This window comes from Choloepus didactylus, chromosome 20 (genome assembly GCF_015220235.1).
Source record: "Choloepus didactylus isolate mChoDid1 chromosome 20, mChoDid1.pri, whole genome shotgun sequence".
Taxonomy (NCBI): Eukaryota; Metazoa; Chordata; class Mammalia; order Pilosa; family Megalonychidae; genus Choloepus; species Choloepus didactylus.
This window is the reverse complement of record NC_051326.1, coordinates 22,299,439-22,312,022: the sequence shown is the minus strand read 5'-3', so window position 1 is coordinate 22,312,022 and position 12,584 is coordinate 22,299,439. Positions and strand designations below refer to the sequence as shown.

The 12,584-nt window shown below is 40.3% G+C and overlaps 1 pseudogene; it reads left to right on the top strand.

The window, feature by feature from the left end:
- The first annotated feature begins 2,169 nt into the window (after positions 1–2,169).
- LOC119516429 lies at positions 2,170–12,249 on the top strand (annotated as a pseudogene).
- Positions 12,250–12,584: the final 335 nt, after the last annotated feature.

The window sequence follows — 12,584 nt, the reverse complement described above, 5'->3', positions numbered from 1 at the left end:
GTATTACGAATGACAAATCACAGCTGTACTCCTCAGCAGTGACACCTCCCTCCCCACCACTCCCCCCATCCCCACCTCCCAAAAAAAGAAAAGAAAACCCTAGTAGTGATGTGGGGAATCCCTAGTAGAGATGTGAGGCTTTCAGCCCCGAGGTTACTTGTTCGTCTCCTACCTACTTGGCATTATAATAATTTCTTTCACTATCGAGTGTCAGGATCCTATGGCATTATATTAGTATACAATGGAGTTTTGTGCGTGTGTGTATTGGTATGTTTTACTCAAGAAGGAAAAAAGGATTAAAGGAAACCTGAAGGAGGTAATAATAGCTGACACTTACAGAGTGCTAAGTGCCAGGCTCGTTCCTAAATTCCATACCTGAATTTCCTCATTTAATCCTTAAGGCAACCTTACAAATTAAATAATACTGCATTATTATTATCCTCATTTTACAGAGGAGGAAACTGAAGCACAGAGAGGAAAATTCTTTATCTCAACGCCTCAGGGCTAGTAAGTAGAAGATCTGAGATTCAGACACAAGCAGCAGGTTCCCAGGAAGAGGCTCCTAATATTTGATTAAAGGAAACATGCTAAGAGGTTCAACAGAGGGAGGCAAACTGGATTTTGAATCCAGATACTGCTATCAACTAGCTCTGAGAATTAAGGATGAATTACTTAACCACTCCAAGCCTCCATTTCCTCTTCTTTAAAATGTAGGCAGTTTTAGGGTGAGTCATATGAAATTGCCATTTTTAAAAAAATATAAATCAAATATCAACAACAATTAAAGTTCAGGAAATTTCTTTCATCTAGCCTAAGAGCAGCAAGAGGGCAGGAAGGCCCACAGATGGCAGAAGGCGGTGCCAGCAGGGTTGTCGTTGGGGAAATTGAGGTAGTAGCAAGGGTAGTGGCTGACCCAGAGGATACTCCTGCCTTCCTAAATGGAGCCCAAGGTCGAGGTTAACTGTTGGGAACGTATGTCAACTCGTAAACAACAACCAACCACACAAGTTAACAGTGCCTGGCATATTCTAAGTGCAATATCTGTGTGTGTTTAATAAATACATCAAATAAAACAAATATTTATTGAGACCCTACTTGTGCTGGGCTCCATGTAGAGTCTTTATGACATCATGAAAGGTTTCTTTTTAATCCAGTTACCACTGACAATCACTGTCCCTGAGAAACTTAGCAACATATCCACTGACATGCCCAAAGTTTACTCTGCACCATTTTAATTTGAGTGTGAGCTCAGCATTCTCATTTTGCTGAGTTCAAAATAGCTTGGTCTTCAACTGAACATAAATCTCTTTGATAAAGTCACATACACTGCTAGACTTATAAAAAAAAAAAAAATTAATGCTGACCTAGAAAGGGGTCTCTGGGTTTTATCATGTCCCAAGACATTTATCATCTTAAACCCCTTTTTCCTTCCAGATAATATGCCCAGTTCATTGTATCTGGTGTTTCTCCTGCTCTGGAGGATGTGAGCAGACTGTTGATAACAGATATTTTCAGATGCAGCTGAAAAATATTCCTTTTTCTTTCTGCTTTGAAGCCAAGTGTCTGAGGTAGCAGAGACTATAGAATAATCAAGAAATACTGCAAAGGTCCTAGCATAACCTGGGCACCACTGACCACAGGGGATCCAAACAATGCAACTCTCATCAGAGGCAATTAGAACCTTGTTGAAAGCATCAGACCCACAGAGAGGCATCAGGTATTTGGAGATCATGACAAAGCAATGCAAGATCAGGTGCTAACTTGTTCTGCTGTCGAGGCAGTACCATACTTCAGTGATAAGGATAACTTTTCTTACAGATTGTTTCTTTTAAAATAAAATTTTGTTACCAGAGGAAGTCAAAGATAACTATTCTTTTACTCTTCTTCTTGTCTCATCCTTTGAGAAAACCCTGCTGCCCTAAAATAGACCACTCCAGCTTGGAAGGATTTTCCTGGCACCCCAGTTCCCAGAGTCAGCCCGGGTTCAGGGATTTCAGCAACTCTTTCATTATCTTCCAAGTTTGTTTTATCCGAGCCCTGCTGAGGACTCTGCAAGTCAGGACTTGTTCCTTCAACAAACAAAAATTCTTCTGCCAGAAAAGTTGAAAAAACTTGTTTAGTTGGAAGGAACAAAGAAACCTGCCTTTCCTCTGCAAGAGTTGGTGGGAGATGGGGGTGCACTGGCGGAGACTGAAGGTGAGACGGGAGCACAGCTCAGACCCTTCAGGGCTCAGCACAGAACTGGCTGCAGAAGAGGAAGGAAAGAAAATGCAGCCAGCTCCTATCTCTGCACATGGGACTGGAGGCAGTGGTGAAACTTCAGAAGGAGCAGCGTCAGCCAAGCCACCGTGCTTCAAACTTTGGGTGAAACTCAGAGCACTGGGTCACCCTCCCTGGAGGAATGATGGCTTGGGAAAGGAAATCACTTTGCATGCTCCCTTCACATTTACACACACTGTTTTTATTCCAGTGAGACCAAGTTAAAGAGGAAGACTCTCTAAAGGGCAGCTGCCCACCCTTGGGTTTTGGTGGCAGGGACACTGTAGATACGGGTTGGGTGTATATGTTTATACCAACCAGCAGGTGTGTTTCTTAGTCACCTCTAATTCTGAGGTCCTACTTCTGCTCCAAGGTAGCAGGGGTTTTGTTCACAGCTGCTTAGTGCCTGGGGCATAATAGATGCTCAAGAACAATTTACCGAATTGAGTGAATGAATCAACCAATGCAAAGACGGGTGGCGCTGTACCCTTTAGCATTTGGGTATACATGGGCCCCAGAGCCTGGCAGACCTAGGTTCTAATGCTGACTCTTTCTTTTCTTGGCTTTGTGAACTTGGATAATTTATCTCCTGAGCCTCGGTTTCTATCTATAAAATGTGGCTAATACCACCTACTCCTCATGGTCATATGAAGTAAGGTAATAAATGTAAAGAACTTAGGACAGAGCCTGTCACTCACTAAGCCTGCTTTGAATAGTAGTTATTAGTGTTAATTTTTTAAATGCAATAATCTAGATGTCAGTGGAGAGCCCTGTCCTTTGTGATTCAAGTACTATTGGCTTAAATCCTATCCCCCCTGCCCTGAAAGGCCCTGTGTCCTTCTACCTTTCACATCTCTCCAGGAGCTGGGTGTAAGTGCTGGCACGTGTTGGTGTGTGAGGCTAGTGGTATGTTTCTTACCTCCAATTCTGACTCCTGCTTTTAGTAAATTCCCAAACACCCATTTGAAATAGGCCCTCCTCCGTACCATGACCAGTTATTTTGTCACCATTCTATCTAGTCCTTCATAGCACTTATCACTACCTTTAATATGTTATTTGTTTGGTGTTTGTTGCCTGCCTCCCAGTAGCTAATGCTGTCAGTCCCCTGTCTGTTCTAATCCCATCTGTTCTAGCATCACCTAGTGCTGGCCAGAAAGGAATAATAATAATAATAATAATAATAATAATAGCAAACATTTATTGACTGCAAAGTAACTGCTCAACAATGACTTATCTATTGAAGGAATTGGCTCAGTCTATGTGCCATGTTACCATCCTGGGCTTTGGGCTACTGTTCCTTATCCAGCCATGGAAGTCAGCCCTTTTCCTTGATTTCATCCAAAAGTCATTTAAAGAAGAACTTGGTATTCAACAGACTTTACCAAAGATTTGGAGAGATGGAAGGATTTACATCATAGTGCTGCAAACAAATTAAGATCTAACGTCAGACAACTTCTCTTAAAAGCTCCCCGTTTCTACCAGCTGGGCCCCACCCACCACCACCGCACTTCCTCTCCTCTCCAGCTCCTCAGGCCTCCTGCTCTTGAGCAGAGCAGCCCAGCTCTCCCAGGCCACGACTCTCCATCTGGGTTAGGATGCCGGGGAAACTGAACTGGCAGTTGTGGGGGGGGGGGGGGCTATGATGGCCCCCCCCCCCCAGGGTTTTAACCTTTTTTGATCCTGAATGCCTGAGGCTATGCCCCAAGGCCTGTTGCCTTTACCCTCCTGTTGATCGCCCCACCCTGCTGGCCACTGCTTCTCAGGTTGACATGACCTAAGCTAGACGGTAAAGCACCCCCTTCACATGACCAAAGACTCATGAAGTCCTGAGCTGCACACGGGGCCTCCTTTCCTGTGTCACCTTTCTTTCTCCGTCCCTGCCCCAGCCACCACCCTCTGTAAGAAAAGGCACCTGCAGTGATTTACTATGAATTATAGTTTCTCTCCCCACTTTCCCCCGGAAAGTAGAAATCCCCGACAGACAGACTTTTCGTCCTAAATAACATTTCTTCCTCTCCACCATTGTTACTACCGCTACTAACTGCCTTTCTGAGGCAATTCACACCAGAGTCGGTGGACCGGTCACATGGGTGAAAAATGGCAGGACCCAGAAAAATGATTCTTAAGGGATTCTTACTCATTTTGTTACCAGAGGATGTTGGGTAATTTAAATTCATAGATAATCTCTGTTTCATTTTGGCCATTAAAAAAAAAATCAGGTTTATGTAAGTATAATTTCATACAATAAATTACCAATTTAAGTATACAATTAGTTAATGAGTTTTTACAACTGTATATAGCCTTGTGACTATCAACCAAAGTCATGCTGAAGAACATTTCCATCACCCCACAAAGTTCCCTTGTCCTTTTTACCATCAAGCAATCCCTTCCTCCCATCCCTGGACCACCATCCCCTGACAACCATTGATCTGCAGTCACTGTAGTTTTGTATTTGGGCCAATTTTAATTTATCATCCTAGCTACAATTTCTACAGAACTGCTAGGGTGTGGCCAGACTGCTGGGTTGGGCTGGATTTCTCATGCAATGGAGTCAGAGGCCAGAGAGATGACCAAATGACTGACCCGCTGGGAAGGGCCTGGATAAACAGCCGCAGAATAATGCGGAGCCACCTTAGCCTTGGTGGGAAAGGGCTGCTAATTAGCAGGCCTGCAGAGCCCCAGCCAAGAATGAGGAACAGAAAGAAGAAGAAAATATCTCCCCGCCCAGAACTGAGCAGGGTGCACAGTTGGAAGAGAGGAAGGCTGGAGAAGGCTGCAAAGCCCGCAAAGATGGGACCTCTAAATCAAGGTCTGAGCTGTGTTGCAATTCAACTGTCAGCCCAAATCCATCCTGAGCTGAGGCCTGTCTCTGTGCTGCCCCTTGTCAGGGTGTGTCCCACCTGTCCCCCAGTCCCAAGCTCTCCTTTCTGCAAAGGCCTGCAGGTGACGTTTGGTGGCTGGACCACCAGGTTGGCAGAGTGAGCCCAGGTCTCCTCCCACCTCCCTCCCCTCTGAGTGGCCTGGGGGCTCACTCTGGGCAGAGCCCAGCCCACCTCACCCCGTTCTCCCCGGGAAACATCTGATGCTCAGGGCCTCAGTCTCCCTGTTCATGTCCTTGGCCCTAGCATGGGGCATTTGAATTTTAATTGGAAGAAGGAAAGGAAGGAAGTAAATTAACTTGTACTAAACATCTTTGACCAGAATGGAGGAAAAAAATCAAACAGTAAAGAAAGACACAAAATGGAAAGACAGTGTCTCTTCCTGTCTTGACCCCTAGTCTCTCTGCCCCCCACCTGCAACAGAAGCAACACTGTGGGAAGTGTTTCATATATTCTTCCTACAGGTAAAGGGGAAAATATTTTTTAAGCAATATAACGTACACACACAGGTCTGAACCTCCCTTTATCACTGCATAATCCATTTTGGAGCTCTATCAATGCCAGCACATATATTAATATTGATATAATTTCAAACGTACAGAAAAATTGCAAGTGTGGTAAAAGCAAGTCCTTTACAACCATTAACCAGATTCACCAATTATTGACATTTCACCCCTTTTGCTCCATTATTTTCTCTGTTCTATGTACATATTTTTATCTGAACCATTTGAAAGTAGGTTAGAACTATTGCACTCCTTTACTCCTAATTACCTCGGTGTGTATTTGCTAAGAATAGGACTTCCTTTTAGATTGCCATGGTTCAATTATTAAAATCAGGAAATTTAACATTAATACAAAACTATTACCTAACGCACAGTCCATACTTAAAATTTCATCAATTATCCAAGTAATATCCTTTATAACTGCTTTTTCCCAGACCAGGATTCAATCCAAGATTGCATATTGCATTTAATTGTCATATCTCTTTATTCTCATTTACTCTGGAAAAATTCCCCAGCTTTTCTTTCTCTTTTTTTCCCTGCAATTTTATCGAGATATAGTCACATACCATACAATCATCCAAAGTGTACAACCAATTGTTCACAGTAACATCACATAGTTGTGCATTCATCACCATAATCAATTTTCAAACATTTTCATTACTCAAAAAAAAATAAGAATAAAAATAAAAGTAAGAAAGAAAACCCAAAACATCCCATCCCCCCATACTCCTTTATAATACATTTACTTTTTTGTCCCCGTTTTTCTACTCATCTGTCCATACACTGGATAAAGGGAGTGTGAGCCCCAAGGTTTTCACAATCACATGGTCACACCATATAAGTTATATGGTTACACACTCGTCTTCAAGAATCCCCAGCCTTTCTTGACCTTAACATTAAAAAAATTTTTTTTTTTTAGTGAGAGATGTTGTAGGTTTAGAGAAAAATCATGTAAAAAAATACAGGGTTCCCATATACTACCCCCCCAGTATTAACACTTTGCATTAGTGTGACACCTTTGCTACAACTGATGAAAGAATGTTATAATTGTACTAATATCTACTGTCTATGGTTTACATTAGGGTGTATTATTTTCCCATATTACATCCTATTATTAACACCTTGGATTAGTGTGGTACATTTGTAATAATTCATGAAAGAGCATTTTTATAATTGTACAATTAACTATAGTCCCTTGTTTACAATAGGACTCACTGTGTTGTACTGCTCTATATTTTATCTTTTAATTTTTATTCTAATATATATGTGACCTAAAATTTCCCCTTTTAATCACATTCACATATATAATTCCGGGGTTGTTAATTACACTCCCATGTTGTGCTACCAACACCACTATCTATTTCCAAAACTTTACAATCAATCTAAATAGAAACTCTGTACAAAGTAAGCATTAACTCCCTGTTGGAAAATTACACTCCAAATGCAGGCTTTCACAAACAGCACACTAAACAAGCTTTTTGTGCAAAACTTCCTGGTGGCCAGAATAACAGGCTGCAGCCACTGCATCCTGCCCCAAACCCCCCTTCCTCCAGCTATATACACTCCAATCCTTAAAAGGGCATAAAGCCCACTACTCACTTTTCCATTGGCTCAATGCCATTCCTTCTCAATTCTCACCCCAACAGACCCCCAGGTCCAATCATCGCTTAAACCCTCAGCTCAATCCCTGTCCATCTTGACCAACTGACTACCTCCAAAAGCAAAGTGTAAATACAGCTCTCCCTGTGCCCCAGTGGGCTGAAGCTTTACTTCAAACCCCCGCCATGCTGATGGCACTTTTTTTCTAACCCCCACCCTGCTGCTCGAATAAAACTTTCCTGCCTGAAAAGTCAATTGGTCTCCATGCCCTCTATGACTGCCGAAATTTCTAACACTCCCCGTTCCCTATCTTCAACCCAGCCCCAGGTAACCTATATTCTAGATTCTAACTCTATAAGTTTGCTTTTTCTGATTACTTCATATCAGTGAAATCACACAATATTTACACTTTTGTGTGTGACTTATTTCACTCAACGTAATGTCTTCAAGGTCCATCCATGTTGTCGCATAAACCAGAAGCTTATTCCTTCTTAAAGCTGAATAATATTCCATTGCATGTATATACTACATTTGTTTTATCCTTTCATGGGTTGATGGACACTTGGTTGCTTCCATTTTATGGCAATTGTGAATAATGCTGCTTTGAACATCGGTGTGCAAATACCTGTTCAAGTCCTTGCTTTCAGTTCTTTTGGGAATATACCTAGTAGTGGGATTGCTGGGTATATGGTAATTCTATACTTAGCTTTCTGAGGAACCGTCAAACTGTCTTCCACAGCAGCTGCACCATTCATTCCCACCAGTAATGAATGAGTGTTCCTATTTCTCCACATCTTCTCCAACATTTGTAATTTTCTGTTCTTTTTTTTTTTAATAGGAGCCATTCCTAGTGGGTGTGAAATGGTATCTCATTGTGGTTTTGATTTCCGTTTCCCAAATAGCTAACAAAGTTAAAAATCTTTTCATGTGCTTTTTAGTCATTTGTATGTCCTCTTTGGAGAAATGTGTATTCAAGTCTTTTGCCCATTTTTAAATTGGGTGGTTTGTCTTTTTATTGTTGAGTTGTAGGATTTCTTTATATATTCTGGATATTAAACCCTCATTGGATATGTAGTTTCCAAATCTTTTTTCCCATTGAGTGGGTTGTCTTTTCACTTTCGTGATAGAAAAAAGTCCTTTGATGCACAAAAGCTTTTAATTTTGGTGAGGTACTATTTATCTATTTTTTCTTTTATTGCTTGTGCTTTAGTTGAAAAGTTTTGATCTTAACATTTTAAAAGAGCACAGGCCAGTCCTTTTGTAGAATGTACCTCAGTAAGGGTTTGTGTGAGGTGATGTTGTGTCCTTTTCAGTGCATCACAACAAGAGGCATATTTCATTTTATTCCACGCAATACCGGTGATGTAAATTCTGATCACTTGGTTAAGGTAATGTCTACTAGATTTCTCCACTAGGCAACTATTTTCCCTGTGTATTTAAGGTGATTTGTATAAATATCCTATTCCTCATCGAACTTTCATCCAGTCATTTTAGCACCCATTGATCCTTTCCTAACTCCATCACTCCTTCTTTATTTCTTATTTGGTGTTCTACTATCAAGAAGCATTTTCCCTTCTCCATTTATTTATCTCTTTGCTTATTTATATTAGTTTGACCCCAGATTCTTATTTTATTTAATGAGTTATAATCCAATACTGTTATTTATTTATTTATTTATTTATGCATGCGTACATTCTTTTTATTTTTATTGAACTTCTTCAATTTTTTTTTTCTTAAATTTCTACCTGGTTATGACAACTAAATGGGAGCCACAATTACAATTCACAAACTGTGGCATGAAAAATAACACACACCCCTCAGGAATTACACCAAATCCTTTCCTTTTTATTCATTCAAAAGAGAGTCTAATGCACAAGCTGTCAAATGTGAGTGCTATCATTTTGTTATTATTCATTTTCTTGTTCAAATTGCCCCAGATGGCCAAAGCTCCCCTGTCCTTTTGATATGTTCCCATGGTTCTTTAAGCACTTCCTTATATTTTGGTACGGCAAGATGTTCCAGATTCATCTTATACTTTCCATGCCCCAGCACTGGGATCAGCCTTTTCTCCAAAGAGCCTACCTTTTAGTGGAGAATGGTATTTAGAAGTCAAGCTTGGGGCATTAATAGCATATACATTTTCACCTAACCAATTTATCAGCTAGGTTGTACTCTATTGTATGTATGTATCATACTTTATATAAAACACTCACCTGTTAATGGACATTTAGAGTGTTATCACTGTTTGCTCTTACAGAGAGTTCTCCTGTAAATATTCTTTCATATATATCTTGGCTTACATTTGGGACTAGATCTGTAAAGCAAATTTCTAGCAGTGAAATGCTAGATCAAAAGTTGTGTGAAATTTTAAAATGTGATAGATGTTTCCAAATTTCCCTTAAAAAGATAAAATTGTACTGATCCATACATAATCTTTTCAATGGTATATGAGAGTGTCAACCTAAATATTACTGTGGTCGTTTGGAACTGTATGTACCCCAGAAAATCACATTCCTAAAGCTAATCCATTCCTGTGGGTGTAAACCTATTGTAAGTAGGACCTTTTGATTAGGTTACTTGAGTTAAGGCATGGCCCAAGGGTGGGTCTTAAACTTCTTACTAGAGTCCTTTACAAATGGGATTAAGAGAGAGCGGTCTGGGGTGGGGTGGGGGGAGCCATGGAAGAAAGAATCTGAAAGCAGCCAAACCTGGGAGAGAAGGGAGAGGCCAGCAGATGCCACCATGTGCTTTGCCATGTGACAGAGGAGTCCAGGATCACTGGCAGCCGGTCTCCTGGAAGAAGCTTTGCTTTGATGATGCCTTGATTTGGACATTTTCATAGACTCAGAGCTATAAACCTATAAGTTAATAAATTCCCATTGTTAAAAGCCAGCCCATTTTAAGGTACCTGGTTTTGGCAGCCTAGCAAACTAAAACGCTTACTAACTATCAAAAGTGTTAATTTTGTTCAACTTGATTATAGTTTTGAGTTACATTTCTTATATTATGAGTGATGAATATATTCCATTTGTTCATTGGTTGTTTGTACTTTCTATAGTCTGGTCAAATCCTTTTCTCATAAATATTATGTAGTTATTCTCTTTATACTTACTCTCTTTGTAAATTAAGAAAATTAGCCTTTGGACACAAATTTTTCCCAGTTTATCATTTGTTTTTTGGCATTGCTTATTGTTATTTTTTTTTTTGCCATGAAAAAAATTTTAAAGATTTATAATAACCAATTAATTGATATTTTGTGGGCTTTGAGTTTTATATACTATTAGACATACCATCCCTACTACAAAATTATAAATATATTTCACTGAAATTTTCTCTTTGTACTTTTGTATTTTCTTTTTTACATTTGATGATCCACTTGGATTTTCTCTTTATTTGAGGAATGAGGTAGAGATTCAGCATTATTTTGTCCCAAAAGCTAGCTGATTGTTTAAAGATCCATCTTCTTTCTTACTACATTGAAATGCCATCTTCATCATAAACTTCATTCTTATTTATTATGCGTTAACTTCTGAACTCTATTTTGCTTAATTCATCTATTTTTTTCTCCAGAAAAAAAATATTTTTATTATTATACTTTATAATATGTTTTAATATCTGGAGGATGATAACATGATGTCATTTAATCCTCAAAGTAATTCAGGGAAGAAATATTTCTCTCATCTTTGCAAATAAGGAAAGACATAACTTGTCACAGCCTGCAGAGAAGTTAGTAACAGGACTGGGGCCAGCCCCTGCCCCTCCATTTCTCTCCAGGGCTCTTTTTAATAGAAGGCCTTCCTGTAGAGCTGCTTAGTAAATTGTGATGTCTTCCTAGAACTCAGAAGGGTCATCAGGTTTATTAATTTTGTTTATCTTAGATAATCCAAGTTAAGGGAACTATTCCTTCCTCTATGTATTACATGGTTTTGAAAAGTTGCATTAACCACATTTTTATAAAGTGAATCCTTTTTCAAAATGAACCGGGGAGGGTTTTAGCTTAAAGAAACTGTTCAAAGAAATTCTGCTAAATCAGAGTCCTTTTGCAATATAAAAATTGCCCCTTCATATATCTGTTTTGTGACTCCAATTTGGAGGGGATATCTAGGGATCTTAAAAAGAGGCATACCTCAGTTCTCTGAGCTTCCTCCAGGTGAACATTGCTCCTGGGCTCTGGTTCCTGGACTTTCCTCATAGCAGGGCCCCCAAATGCCCGTCTTTACTCCTGCCTCAAAGGAAGAAAGCAAAGCTGCTTCCTGCCCCCCAGGCCAGGGGAGACATGGGCCACCCTGGACTTGCCCAAAGGAGAATAAGAACAGCAGGAAGCAATGGAAAGCATTGTTGAAATACAGAATGAAATAGGTTTAATGAATAAACAAGCAAGGAGATTTTGACAGCCGTACAGAAATATAATAAACTCCACCAACCATTCTTTCAGAAGAGGTCAGAATTGATCACCCAAATCCCAGATTTTGGAGTAACACCTGTCAGCCATCCACCAGGGTCTCCACTGCTTGGGGAGGAGGAGGAAGTGCTGCCTTATTTGACCAGAGCTGAAGTGACAGAATTTGAAGATATTAAATCAGGTTAAAGAATAGATTTTTATTTTGATGAAAATCCTTACTTTGAAAATGAAGTTCTCTCCAAAGAATTTTCATCTGAATGAGAGGGTGATCCATCCTTAAGTTTGACTGAAATCAAATGGAAATCTGGAAAGGACATGACGAAACATTCAAGTCAAACTCATACTAAAGCCAGCAGGAAGAGACAGCGTGAAGAACCAAAGAGCTTCTTTACCTGGTCTACCGACCATTCTGATGCAGGTGCAGATGAGTTAGGAGAGGGAAGGAGACGAAGAAGATGATGATGATGATCAAGAAGAAGGATTGGAAGATATTGATAAAGAAGGAGATTGGGATGAAGGGGAAGTAGATAAAGATGATGATGAGGGAGAGGAAGGAGAAGAGGATAAAGAAGAGAGGTCTATGCCAAAGAGGTGTAAACTTTCATAAATTTAGCACCGACTCAGGGGCCGTACCAAGGGTTGCCGGGAGTTTTGTCCTCCAAATTAACCTTTTGATTCTCTCACAAACTCTCAGAACTCACAGGTGTGGTTCTTGAAACCAAAACTAACCAAAAACCTCAAGTTGGACTAAGATAACTGTACATGGTGATGACCCCATCCCAGGAATGAACCTTCTGCTTTGAGTGTAGAACACTCAGCACAGAGCAGAGAAGTGGGAGCAACAGTCGCAGCAGCCTGAAACCTGAGATGGTGATGCAGGGACACATTGGACCCATCACCTCACTTCTGTAGTAAGACGCTCTGCTCCACCATGGTGCTCTG